The sequence below is a fragment of the Delphinapterus leucas genome, chromosome X, assembly GCF_059928025.1.
Source record: "Delphinapterus leucas isolate spDelLeu-1000000601 "Yukka" chromosome X, BTC_Dleu_Yukka2, whole genome shotgun sequence".
NCBI lineage: Eukaryota > Metazoa > Chordata > Mammalia > Artiodactyla > Monodontidae > Delphinapterus > Delphinapterus leucas.
The window spans coordinates 28,048,832-28,064,492 of NC_143150.1; positions in this window are offsets into that span (position 1 = coordinate 28,048,832).

Below are 15,661 nucleotides of genomic sequence, written 5' to 3' on the forward strand. Positions count from 1 at the left end.
CAATCTACAGATTCAATGCAATCCCTATAAAATTACCAATGGCATTTTTTATGGAACTAGAACAAAAACTCTTAAAATTTGTATGGAGACACAAAAGACCCTGAATAGCCAAAGCAGTGTTGAGGGAAAAAAATGGAGCTAGAGGAATCAGACTCCCTGACTTCAGACTATACTGTAAAGCTACAGTAATCAAGACAATAAGGTACTGGCACAAAAACAGAAACACAGATCAATGGAACAAGAGAGAAATCCCAGAGATAAACCCACACACCTATGGTCAACTAATCTATGACAAAGAAGGCAAGGATATACAAAGGAAAAAAGACAATCTCTTCAATAAGTGATGCTGGGGAAACTGGACAGCTACATGTAAAAGAATGAAATTAGAACACTCCCTAACACCATACACTAAAATAAACTCAAAATGGATTTGAGACCTAAATGTAAGTCCGGACACTATAAAACTCTTAGAGGAAAACATAGGAAGAACACTCTTTGACAAATCACAGCAAGATCTTTTTTGATCCACCTCCTAGAGTAATGGAAATAAAACCAAAAATAAACAAATGGGACCTAATGAACCTTCAAAGCTTTTGCACAGTAAAGGAAACCACAAACAGGACGAAGAGACAACCCTCAGAATGGGAAAAAATATTTGCAAACGAATCAACAGAAAAAGGATTAATTTCCAAAACATATAAACAGCTCATGCAGCTCAATATTAAAAAAACAAACAACCCAATCCAAAAATGGGCAGAAGACCTAAATAGACATTTCTCCAAAGAAGACATACAGATGGCCAAGAAGCACATAAAAAGCTGCTCAACAGCACTAATTATTAGAGAAATGCATATCAAAACTACACTGAGGTATCACCTCACACCAGTTAGAATGGGCATCATCAGAAAATCTACAAATAACAAATGCTGGAGAGGGTGTGGAGAAAAGAGAACCCTCTTGCACTGTTGGTGGGAATGTAAATTGATACAGCCACTATGGAGAACAGTATAGAGGTTCCTTAGAAAACTAAAAATAGAATTACCATATGATCCAGCAATCCCACTACTGGGCATATACCCAGAGAAAACCATAATTCAAAAAGACCCATGCACCCCAATGTTCATTGCAGTACTATTAACAATAGCCAGGTCATGGAAGCAACCTAAATGCCTATCAACAGATGAATGGATAAAGAAGATATGGTACATATATACAGTGGAATATTACTCAGCCATAAAAAGGAACGAAATTGGGTCAGTTGTTGAAACGTGGATGGATCTAGAGACTGTCATTCAGAGTGAAGTAAGTCAGAAAGAGAATAACAAATATCGTATATTAACGCATATATATGGAACCTAGAAAAATTGTACAGGCGAACTGCTTTGCAGGCCAGAAATTGAGACACAGATGTAGAGAACAAGTGTATGGACACCAAGTGGGAAAGCGGCAGGGGGGTGGGGGTTGTGGTGTGATGAATTGGGTGATTGGGATTGACATGTATACACTGATGTGTATAAAATTGATGACTAATAAGAACCTGCTGTATAAAAAAATATAAATATATATTATTCAAGTTATCCAAGGATGGAATGACCCAGTTGATTGTATGACTGATTTGACCAATAACAGAGTGATGTGAGTAACAAAAGAAAAAAAAAGTATGTAATAAAAACCAGCACTAATAACACAAAAGAACCAGGAAATTAGAGAATGTGTAAGAATGCACAGACATGATTATAAAATTAAGAATATTTATTTTAAAGTCCTATTCAAATAGTTCTAAGAATTTAAAAATGAATTATATCCTTGAAACAAGCATTGGGTTTATAAAACAAACTAACAAATATATATGGAATAAATATGAACCTTTTAAAGTAAGAATATTTAGATAAGTGAAAAATTAGCACACTCAATTTTGCTGAAGATGGAAATGTCAAAGAAATAATGAGTAAGTTGATGGATCATAAAGAATTAAAACACACAAATGGAGGAGGCTGTAGGTAGTTAGGTCATAGTATGTATAGGACCTGTTACCCTATGACAGAGAAAGGATGCAGATATATAATATTTTTATTAATGCAGTTTGGTATAAGGGATTTCCTATTGCTTTTATTAGATATCACCCTTATTATTATATTGTAGTTTCATATTCTTCAACACGCCTGAAGTTCTCAGAGTAGAGTTTGAAAATGCAAAGTTACTTTAGAACATTTTAGGGTTTAAGTTTGTTCCTGCTTCCAGGACTGGCTCCTAAGGAGAGAAGAGCCTTGCAACTCAAAGTGCGGCCTGAGGACCAGCAGCACTGGCAAGACCTGGAAGTCTGTTAGAGATGCAGAATTTCAGGCCACACACAAGACCCACTGGAATAGAATATGCATTTTTAAGAGATTCCCAAGTTATTGTTATAACATTAAAGTTCAGGGCCACTGGCCTGTAAAGGGCAAAACAGTAAAAATTTAAGGGTCTGTGGGCCACTCTGTCATTGGTGCAACTATTTGATTCTGCCATTGTAGTGAAAAAGGAGTCAGAGACAATGCATAAACAAATGAATGTGGCTGTGTTACATGAAAATTTATTTACAAAAATAACTGGTGGGGCACTTCTGGTTCTGGCTAAGATGAAGAAGTCCCAATATTCCTTCCACATACTAGACATAATAGAAAAACAAACATAGATTCTGAAAGATGAAAAGAAGAATCCAGACTGGCTTAAGAGCCAGCTAGAGGAACAACATGGTAGCAGGTTCTAAGGATTTCCTCCTTGCCTCCTATATATCACAGATGGGGTGCTGGAAAAGCCTATAACAGAGAAGCACCAATATGTACAAATAATTCTGCTTCTTTTCACCAAAGGAAAGGAAAAAATGGTGGCTTAGCACCAGAGAAAAGGTCCACAATAGGTGATAAAACCCACAATTCTCCAGCCAAATACAAAAGAAAATCTGTACCTCTACCTTGTAGAGTCAGCAGGGCTGACAGTGGGAGAGAGTAAAAGAACAAAATGAAGGTAAGGTTTTTATACTTTGCTTGAACTGTTAAAATGTTGATGCCAATAGACTGGGATAAGTTACAAATATATAATGTAATACCTAGAACAACTACTAAAAAATTACATATATAAAGAGATATACTTAAAACTTTATAAATAAATCTCAACAGTATTATTAAAAATATTCAAGTAACCCATGTAAGATGTGAAAAGAAGAGGAACAAAAAACATAGCAAATTAAAACAAAATGGCAATCGTAAACCTAATATATTTATAGCTATATTAATGTAAATGGTCTGAACACACAAACTAAAAGAGAACTTTGTAGAACAGGTACATATTCAAAACATCTCACAAGATGTATCTATGTGTTATTTAGAAGAAAGTCCCTTCAACTATAATAATATAGGTATTTTGGAAGTAAAAGGCATACCATGTGTATTAGTCAGGATTCTCCAAACCAAACCGATAGAGGGGGGAGAGAGAAGGAGGGAGGGAGGGAGGGGGGGAGGAAGGGAGATTAAGTGAGATTTATTTTGATGAATTGCTCATATGAGTATAGGTGCTGGCAAGTCTGAAATCTGCAGAAGAGGCCAACAGGCTGGAAATTCCAGCATGAGTTGACATTGTAGTCTTGAGACTGAAGGCATTCTAGAGGAAAAATTCCTTCTTCTTCTGGGGACCTCAGGTTTTTCTCTTAAGGACTTCAACTAACTGAATGAGGCCCACACAATTATGGAAGGTAAACTGCTTTACTCAGAGTCTATTGATTTAAATGTTAATTGCATATAAATACCTTCACTACACCATCTAGACCAATATTTGACCAAACAACTGGGTAACACAGCCCAGTCAAGTTAACACATAAAACTAACCATAACACCATGCAAATATAATCAAAGGAAAACAGAAGTGGCTATATGAATATCAGATAAAAATAGATTTCAGATTAAAGAAAATTAGCAGTGACATTATGATTATATAATAATAAAAGAGTCAATCCACCAATACGACATAGACATACGAAGTGTATATGTACCAAACAACAGAACTTCAAAATACATGAAGTAAAAGCTGATATAAAACTGAAAGGAAAAATAGACATATACACAATTAACCATTGGAGATTTCAACACTCCTATATCATTTTTTATAAAAAAATTATTTTATTTATTTATTATTTTTGGCTGCGTTGGGTCTTCATTGCTGCACGCGGGCTTTCTCTAGTTGCAGTGAGCGGGGCCTACTCTTTGTTGCGGTGTGAGGGCCTCTCATTGCAGTGGCCTCCCTTGCTGCAGAGCATGGGCTCTAGGCACACAGGCTTCAGTAGTTGTGGCTCGCGGGCTCTAGAGCACAGGCTCAGTAGTTGCAGCACACAGGCTTAGTTGCTCCGCAGCATGTGGGATCCTCCCGGACCAGGGCTTGAACCCATGTCCCCTGCATTGGCAGGCGGATTCCTAACCACTGCGCCACCGGGGAAGCTCCACTCCTTTATCATTAATCAAAGAACTACTACAGGGTATCAGCTATGATACAGATGAACTTACTATCATCAAGCAAGAATATCTAATCAACATATATAGAAACACACCAACACCAACAACAAAATACACATCTTTTGTGTTACCCATAGAACATTAACCAATATAGTCCGTATTCTAGCCATAAAAATCTCAACAAATTTAAAAGAGGCAAAATCATAATGTGTTCACCAAATGGCAAAGTATCAAGATAGCAATCAATAAAACATAATAGGAAAGTTTCGAAATACTTGGAAACTAAACGACACACTTCTAAGGAATCCAGAGACCAAGAGGAAGTCTCAAGGAAAATAAAAGAAAATACATAATATGAAAATTTGTGAGACACAGCTAAAGCAGTACTGAGAAGGAAATTTAGAGCACCTAAATTCTTACACGAGAGAAGAGAAAGATCTCAAACTGATAAGCTAAGCTCTCACCCAAATAAACCCAAAGGAAGCAGAAGGAAGGAAATCATAAAGACCAGAAATCAATAACATTTAAAACAGGAAAATAGAGAAAAATTATTAAAACAAAAAGCTGGGTCTTTAAAAAATCGATAAAATAAATAAATCTCTACCAAGACTGACAAGGAATAAAAGAAGACAAAAATCATGAGTATCACAAATGAAAGAGGATACATCACTGTAGAACTCACACATTTAAAGGTAATACTATGAACAATTCTATGTACATACATTTGATGACTAAGATGAAATAGACCATATGCAAGAAAGCACAAACTATCAAAATTCACATAATATTAAATTAATTGAGTAACCCTTTGACTATTAAAGAAATTGCATTCAAAATCTCCTGAAAAAGAAACCTCCAGACTGGTACAGCTTCACTGGAAAACTGGACCAAACATTTAAAGAAGAATTAACACAATTTCTGTAGAATCTCTTCTGGAAAACTGAAAAGAATGGAACACTTCATAATTCATTTAATGGGGTTAGTATTATCCTGATAGCAAAATGACACAAAGAGAGGGCAAATAAACAAAACTATAGACTGAACATAGACCCAAAAATACTCAGTAAAATATTAAAACAGAATCTAGTAATATATAGAAATAACTATATACCTTGACTGTGGTTTACAATCAATGTAAGCTATGATATTAACAGGCAAAAGAAGAAATATCACATGAACATTTCAACAATGCTGCAGAAAAAGCATTTGACAATTTCTAACACCCATTGATTTAAAAAACTCAGCAAACCAGGAACAGAGGTAAAATTCCTCAAACTCACAAGCATCTACCCAACGACGACGACAACAAAACTATAGCTACCATTACATTTATTGTAAAAAAAAATGAGTGCTTTCTCCTTAAGATCAGAAACAAGGCAAAGATGCCTGCTCTCATCACTCTTATTTGATATAGTGCTGGAAATCCATGCCATTGAATAAATTAAAAAAAAGAAATAAAAAGCATTATGATTATAAAGGAAGAAATAAAACTGTTGCTCTTTGCAGATCCCAGAGCTAATAAGTACATTTAGCAAAGTCATAAGATTCATGATCAACACTCAAAAATTAACAGCAATTGTAAATAGTACCATGAGCAATACAATCAATGAGCAAAACACAATATTTATAATTATTTTCAAATGACTTACATATCAATAGAAAACGTGCAAAGGACTTGTATGATTAAAATTATAGAGTGTTGATAAAATAAATCAAAGAAAATCTAAATAAACGGAGAGATATACCACATTCACGTACTGAAAGATTTGACATTAATAAAAATGTCAATCTGTTCCAAGGTTGAACTATATACCTTTGATGCAAATCCTTTTAAAATCCCACCAAATTACTCACAGATATAGATAAGATTATTTTAAAGTTTATATCAAAGGACTTCGAATAGCTTAAAACAATTTTAATAAAGAATAATGTGAAACAACCAAGAGTCAAAGAAGAAATCACAAGGAAATTAGAAAATATTTTGAGATGAATGAAAACGAAAATGCAACATACCAAAAAGTATGGGGTACAGCTAAAGTGGTGACAATATTGTGAATGTACGAAATGCTACCGAATGTTCCCTTCAAAATGATTAGTTTTATGTTGTGTGAATTTCACTCAATTTTTTTTAGAAAAGAACAAAGTGGAAGGAATCACTCTTCCCAATATTAAACCTACTATTCAGCTACAGTAATGAAGACAGAGTAATGTTAGCAAAGGGATTAACACATATTTCAGTGGAACAGAATAGAGAAACAGAACCACAAAACAAATGATGATGAAGCAACTGAACACCACAGAAAAAATAAATAATCTTGACCTAAACCTCACATCTCTTATAACATGTTTACCCCTAAACATGGATCATAGACTTAAACGTTTAAATTATAAAATTTTAAGAAAAAACTCATAGGAGAAAATCTTTGAGATCCAGAGTTATACAGAGTTCTTACACTTGACACTAAAAGCATGCTCTACAAAAGCAAAATTTATTGAACTGGTCTTCATCAAAATTAAAAACTGTGAAAGATCATGTAAAGAATATGAAGAGAAAAGCTACCAGCTGGGAGAAGACAGTTACCAACCACATATCCAACAAAAATCTAGTACCCAGGCTATATAAAAGTTTCTCAAAACTCAATACCTTAAAAAAGTCCATTTAGAAACTGGGCAAAAGACAGACATCTAACCTAAAATAATACAATATATGGATGTCAAATAAGTACATGAAAAGATGTTTAACATCATCGGTCACTACAGAAATACAAATTAAATCTACAGTGTGATATAACCAACACCCTTATCACAATGGCTGAAATGCTTTAAAGTGACACCACCAAATGTGTCCAAAGATGTGGAGAAACTGAGCCCTCATGAATTTCCGGAGGGAAAATAAAATATGTATAGCAACTCTGGAAAACAGTTTGGCAAGTCCTTTAAAAACTAGACTTGCCAACTGCATACAACCCAGCAATTACGTTCCTCTGCATTTATCCCAGAGAAATGAAAACTTTTGTTCACACAAAAATGTTCACACACCAACGTTTATAACAGCCTTGTCTGTAACAACCAAAAAGTGAAAACAATCCATATGTCCTTCGCCAGGTGAGTAGATAAATAAGCTAAGGTACATCCACACCATGGAATACTACTCAACAATAAAAAAGACATGAAATATTGATACATGCCAAACCCTGGATGAGTCTCCAAAGAATTATGCTGAATAAAAGGCAAACTCCAAAGGTTACTTAACTTATGATTCCATTTACATAACATTCTTGAAATGACAAAAGTATGGAAATGAAGAAGTAATTAATAATCAGGGATTGTGATATGAAGGGGTAAAATGTAAAGAGAGGGATGTGACTAAAGGGTTAGGCTTTACAATGAGTTATAAAAGTATCTTTGTGGTCATGGAACAGTTCCCCAGCTTGGTTGTAGTGATGTTACACAAATCTACACATATGACAAAGTGACTAGAGCCACATATTTTCTTAAAAGTACCATTGAAAAATAAATCAGTGGTCCATATTTGGCTTGCAAGCCATAGTTTACTGACCCACAGCCCAGAGCATTAGAGGGCCATGGTTCATATTCCATGAATGAGGTGGTGAAAGTTTAGTTATACGTATTATAATCCCTAAGACAACTACTAAAAATTATAAGGAGATATAGCCAAAAATAATAGACAGATTAAAATGGAATACTAAAATTTCTTTAAATAATCCAAAAGAAGGCAACAAAATGGGAATAGAGAAATTAAAACATGAGAAAGACGGAAACTACTAAAGAAAAAGGGAAAAATCACCAAAATGATAAAACAGCCATGAAGAGGATGCTTGATCTAATTAGCAATCATGGAAATCAAGATTAAAACCACACAAATACATCATTTCATAGTCATTTAACTGGCAAAAATCTTACAGTTTGTCAACATTAAGTGTTGGTGAAAAAGTGGAACAGTAACTTTCATATACTGCTGCCAAATGTGTAAACTGGTGCCTCTCATGTTGAGAAGCAATTATGTTGTAAAGTGAAGATGTACATATCCTAATGACATAGCAATTGCACTCCTAGAGAAAATTTTCAAAGATATAAACAAGGAGTCACATGTAAGAATATAATTATATCATATCATTGTTCATGATATCATTATATCAATATTCATTATACCATTGTTTAAATAAAAATAGGAAATACACACAATAATATATTTTTTATCTGTAAGAGTGAGGTTTAATTTTCTAGTTAAAAGTCCTAAGTGCTACCATTGCAATTATGGATCAGTTATTAAATAATGTACTTAAGTGCTATTGTAGATGTTTTCACTTCCATTACATGTTTTCTGTTAAGGAAGTACAAACCGTAACATTGGGCTTTCTTTTTTTATTGAAGTATAGTTGATATACAATATTATACTAGCTTCAGGTGTACAGCATAGTGATTCAATATTTTTATAGATTATACTCCATTTAAAGTTATTTCAAAATAATGGCTATATTTCCCTGTGCTGTACAATATATCCTTATTGCTTATTTATTTTATACATAGTATGTGGAATCTAAAAAATAAAACAAATGAATATATGTAACAAAACAGAAACAGACTCACAGATATAGAAAACAAACTAGTGGATACCAGTGGAGAGAGAGGAGGGAAGAGAAGCAAAATAGGGGTAGAGGATTAAGAGATACAAACTACTATGCATAAAATGGACTTTCTTTTTAATTCATAAATGTACTTAATTAGAATTGAAGTTGTTGAACAAATCAATTATCCTTTTTTATTCATTTTAAATATAGAAACTTTCTAAAAATAAAAGAGAGAGAAATCTTCTGTTGGTTACCTATTATATTCCAGGTACCGTGCTAGGAGTCGAAGATACAGAATTAATAGAAAAGTGAGACACCTGTAGGATACTAATATAAAAGTCCAGACAATAATGAAATCCTTAATTAAAGTATTGGCACTGGGATCTTTAAAAAAATTTCCACTCAAGAGATGAGATGGAAGCAAAAATGACAGTACCTGACAATGGGTGGGATGTTGAGACTGAAAGAAAATGAGTCTATAATAACTCCCAAGTTTCTTTACTGGCTGGTTGGGTGGATGGTGGTACTGCTAAGTGAGTTAAAGAATACAAGGAAGACACAGGTTTGAAGATAAAGGTGGCTAAGTACAATTGGGATATAATTACTTTCATGTGCCTATGAGACATCTTCGCAGAAAGGTATATTTACATAACACAGCTCTCCTTTATAGTTCATATTGTTCTATTCTTGGCTAGACTTATTTTTGTGACTTTTTCTTTCTATATAAGGCTTAATCAATCCTTGCCTTCAGTTTCCCCTTCTCTGAACTTTCCAGTTCTTCTTTCTTCAATTACAGCAATCAGAATTTCCTACCATATCCCAGGCGTGGATGTACCATGGTTCAGTGCAATTGGACACATGCTCTCTGTCATTTTCAATTGTCTTCCAATTACACCAGAATTTCATTAGTCTTTCTTACTAATGAGTCTTTCTAGGATATAACGCCTAGAAATACAAATATGTTCTAGAAGAAAGCTTAAAAAACTTAATGAATCTAAAGAGATTATAGATGTCCACAACACAGGGTCAAATTGATCGATCTCTGTATAAAGTTGTATTTCTCTGAATTAAGCTATATACTAGTTACATATTACTGGAAAAGCTAACTCTAGATGATTTAGATAATGCTTTAAGCTCCCAAGATTAATGCAGAAAAGACTAAATAATGAGTCACACTACTGAGTGTAGTTGCTGATCATTTCTTTATCTTTACCTTCCCTTGTTCAAGATAAAATTTCAAGATCTAACCAAATAGGTAACTTTGAAACTGTGGTTGGAATTGTTTATCTTTTGAGTGGAATTGACATTTAACAAGGCATGACAGCACACCTCCAGGTGAAGGTATCTTGGTGACAAACAGCCAAAGCCAATATAGTAAACACAGTTCCACATAGTAATTGTGACAATTCCAAATAAGTTCATGAATATTAGTCGTTTATGCCTAGGATCTTAAATTATATAATTCAGTCAAGCTTTCCATAACTGGAATTGGTCTTTTGATCTCAGCCTGGTTTCTTATGTCTATGTTATTGATTAGAACACAGAAGAGTTGAAAGATGTGATTTCCTCCCTCTTATACCACTCACTTCCAAAACACAAACATACAGCCCCTAATAGTATCATTTCAAGCCACCTCCACTAACCTAAATTACCAAAGCTATGCTCCTTAGCAGAACACTGTAACTGGGTTTACTCTTCTAACCATAAAATTTGTCACATAAAGTGAACCTCATGATTACATAATCTAGCTAATAATGATAACCACAATTTCATTTATTAACAATCAATACTTATTAAACACATTATCTACCAGGTTCTGTTCTTAGTGCTTATTATATATTAACTCCTTTAATCTCAAAGTGATCCTATGAGGTATATTATCACTATTATCAGAATTTTAGAGATTAGTAGATGAGACAGAAATTGAATAACTTGCCCAAGGTCACAGAGTTGGTAATTACAAGAACTCAGATTCAACTCCCAGGCCAGTTTGACTCCAAAGACTATAGCATTAACTACTGTTCTATTCTATTATTAAATGTCCAGTGTAGGAATTCACCCCAGCTCTGTCTTACTCCAGACCTTATTTTTAATCTAATATGCTATGTTGCCCCACCAGTCTGATATGTTGCCCCTAAAAATGATACTAAATAATAAATTACAAAAACTTAGTAACAACCTCAAAGTTTACCATCCTACTTCAAGTGTCCTAGTTTCTCCTACATATTGAAATAAGACTTGAATGCTTACTTCAGATTCTGCTTATGACCTAAAATGAGTGAATGAATGAGGCCTCTGTGAATGTATCTAACTAAATCAGTGCTGCCTAAACTTAACTTCATCATGATACATGTACATGCTGCTCATAGCCAGAGTGTCACCACCATAGGGGCTTTGACTATCTCAGGCCACCCGGCCACCTAAAGGCTCAGAGAATCAATATACCAGGCTCACCTGTAACCCTTTCATAAAACATTGGTTGCCAACCTCTTGTCTAAACCTTCCTTAAGCCTTTTTTATGTCTTTGAGCTTCACTAGAATTTAGGTAATATGTTTTCATATTTTTATGTATACTTAAAATAGCTGCTTAAAAGGCAGGGGAACTGTAGTGTGGAGGATGGGAAAAGGGAAGAGTATACAAAAAGAGTCTGTTCTATTTTATTGCACAAAATACTTTCCTCTGCAGATATATGACAGTTCACTCTCTATCCTGCAAGGTAAGAAATAAAAGTTATAAATCTAAAACATTAATGGATCCATACTATATTTCAAGAAGCATGTAGAACAAAACTCCTTTCTGGGACTGACATGGAAAATGACAAAGGATGTTGGCATGAAGGGTCATACCCACTATAATGGCTTTCACATCACACAAAGGGAAATGCACAATGAATTGTCCTTCGTGCTTGAAAAACTGGTATTATTAACTCACCATTAGAAAGGGTATGCTCCTAAAAAAGTTTTCTGTATAGTTTATAAATGAAATCATAATTTAAATATGCTAGCAGAGCTTAACGAAACTCTGTTTTAAAACCATAGCGAATAAGAGTACTCAATGCATAAAAAATAACTGTTTAAAACACTAGTCCTGAGACTGACATTTGATTGAACTGCAAGAAGACAACTTCAAATAATTTTCAAAACTTTTTAAACCATAATTCTCTAAATCAGTAATGATCAATCCATGCCTAATTGGGACTTTTAGAATATACCATGTGGTTCAAGAACAAAGTGTGAAGATAAATATCATTTCTCAATTTTTTATTGATAATAAAATTTGAAGACCCCAAAATAGAGAGAAATCTAACATTAGAGTGCTTTTACAACAATGTTGGAAGAAGATGGATTAGGAGGAAGAAGCCTAGCTCTTCTGCTTAATTAGTTCTGTAATATTAGAGGAAATTATTTACCTCATATGAATCTCTATCTCTTCATCTATAAAATTAGATATAGGGACTTCCACTTCCAAGAAAAATTTCCTATTCCTCCTGCAAAGTACAACTAAACATAAGAAACATTATATATATATATATATGTGTGTGTGTGTGTGTGTGTGTGTGTGTGTGTGTGTATGTATGTTTATATATATAAACATAAGAAAACTCTGAAAAGTGGAGAGTGGAGAGTAGAAGGAAGACAGCTAGAAACCTCAAGACTCAAGAAACAACACAACAGTGAGTTCTCTGGGCTTTCTTTTTTTCATATGTTGCACACTGTACGCTAAAGAAGCCAGCAACCTGGAAATGCCAAGGAGTGTAGAAAAAAAATTCCTGTTCTATCTTGCCATAGGACCATGAAAGAGGCAGCCTATTGAGACAAGAAACTTTTAGGAAATAAGGGCTTGAATCTAGCCTGACACCATGGAGCAAACTGTGATCTCAGCACTACCAGGGTGTAACAGAGCATCCCCAGATTATGAATCTTTTCTTTACTCAGAAAATGCTGAGTAAAGATCCAGGACTTTCAACTGCTCCAGAAAGTAACAAGCACTCCCCACCTGCAGTGATACTTTCCCCATCCCACTGCTAGAAAGGTGTCAGAGGAAGCCAGCTAAAACAGAAGATTCAAATAAGACTCTGAGTCTCACAGTATAATATACAGATTGTCAAGCTCTCAATAGAAAATTATGAAATATATGAAGAAACAGGAGAATCTTAAACTGAATGAAAAAAACAATCAATAGATACCAACACCAAGATGACAGAATGTCAGTTTCTAACAAAGAAACTAAGGCGGCCATAATACTTCAACAAGCAATAATGTACATGCTTTAAACAAATGAAAAAAAGAAGAATGGCTTATCAAAGAAATCGGATTTATTCAGAAAAATACAATAACTAAAATTTTAAAACCTCAGTGGATGGACCCAAGAGTTAAATGAAGGGCATGGAGAAAAGAATCAATGAACTTAATGACAGAAAACTAGAAATCATCCAACCAGAACAACAGAAAGAAAACAGACTGAAAAAAAAGAGCAAAGCCTCACAGGATTGTGGGATTATAACAAAAGGTCTAACATTCATGTCATTGCGGTCCCAGAAGGAGAAGGGGAAAAAAGTGGAGCTTAAAACATATTCAGAGATAAGTTTTTGGTCTGGAAACTTCCCTAATTTGACAAAAAAAAAAGCGCCACAAAACATGAAACGACAGATTCAAGAACCTAAGAAGTGTACAAACATGAAGAACTCCAAGAAATTAACACTAAAACACATCATAATCAAGACTCTAAAAACTGAGGGAAAAACCTTAAAAGCAGCCAGAGACAAACAACACATTACTTATAGGAGAAAGACAAAATGACAGTGGATTTACCAACAGAAAACATGGAGTCCACAAGGAATTGGCACAATATTTTTCAAGCGCTAAAATAAAAGAACCATAACCCAGAATCCTATATCCAGAAAAAATAGCTTTCAGGAATAAGAGGTAATCAAGGCATTCTCACATAAAGGAAAATGAAGAGTTTGTCACCGACAGACTTATACTAAAAGAATGGCTAGAGGGAGTTCCCTAACAAAGGGGGAGTGATAAAAAGAATAACAGTATGTAAAAATATGAGTAAATCCAGTAGACTTTTCCTCTCCTCTTGGGTCTTTTGAATCATGTTGGATGGTTGAAACAAAAATTATAATATTGTATGATGCTGTCATAGATAGTGATTCCTCTAATGGATCTGGGCAGAGTCAAATGAAAATCTTCTAGAAAGGATGCACCATTCTAGATGCCATTAAGAACATTTGTGATTCATGGGAAGAGGTCAAAATATCAACATTCACAGGAGTTTGGAAGAAGTTGATTCCAATCCTCATGGATGACTTTGAGGGCTTCAAGACTTTAGTGAAGGAACTCACTGCAGATGTGGTGAAAATAGCAAGAGAATTAGACTTAGAACTGGAGACTGATGATGTGCCTGAATTGCTGCAACCTCCTGATAAAACTTGAAAGAATGAGGATAAGCAAAAAGGTGGTTTCTTGAAACAGAATCTACTCCTGGTGAAGATTATTGAAATAACAAGGGTTTAGAATATTACATAAACTTAGTTGATAAAGCAGCCACAGGGTTTGAGAAGATTGACTCCACTTTAGAAGAGGTTTTACTATGGGTAAAATGCTATCAAACAGCATTGCATGCTACAGAGGAATCCTTCGTGAAGGGAAGAGTCAATGTGGCAAACCTCGTTGTTGTCTTATTTTAAGAAACTGCCACAGCCATTTCAACCTTCAGCAAGCATCCACCCTGATCATTCAGCAGCCATCGACATCAAGGCAACACCCTCCACTGGTAAAGATTATAACTAGCTGAAGTTTCAGATGATAGGTAGCATTTTTTAGCAATAAAGTATTTTTAATTAAGGGATATACACTGTTTTTTTTAGACGTAATACTACTGCACACTTAAGAGACTATAGTATACTGTAAACATAACTTTTATATGCACTGGAAAACCAAAATATTAGTGTGACATTATTGTAACATTCCCTTTATTGTGGTGATATGGAACAAAATCTCTGATATATACCTGTGTACATATTTCCAGGTGTGTTGTACCCTGCCTCCACCTGTAACTACCAAGCTCAAGCCTCATCTTTTCCAAGAAATATTACTTAATACTTAATTCCTTCCCCTTTCTCTACTATCCTATATCCATTTTGTTCTATTTCCTTCTTGTCTTCTCACCAACTAGATTATAATCTTAGATATAAGGATTGTGTCATTACTTCTGTGTCTTCCACATTTTCATGAAGATAAAAAAGCTAGACATGTTTAGTTCGAGCAGGTATAGAGATGGAGAACACATTGTCTGGCATGCTCTACCTACCTAATGGATAGGCCCATGGACTTGAAAACCTCTATTAGGTTACTGGATTGCATCTTGGGAATTATACATTATCTTTTCTTGAATTCATTGTTTATTGCTTTATCATGAAGATAAAACTTTGGAGAAAATGAGCATTTTCAAACAGCAGCCAGTGAAAATATTATAGGCTTTGGAGTAAGAGAGACTTGGGAATAAAACTGAACTGCTGCCAATTAGTTACACGATCTTAAGCAAATTATTTAACTTCTTTATGCCTGAGTTTATCT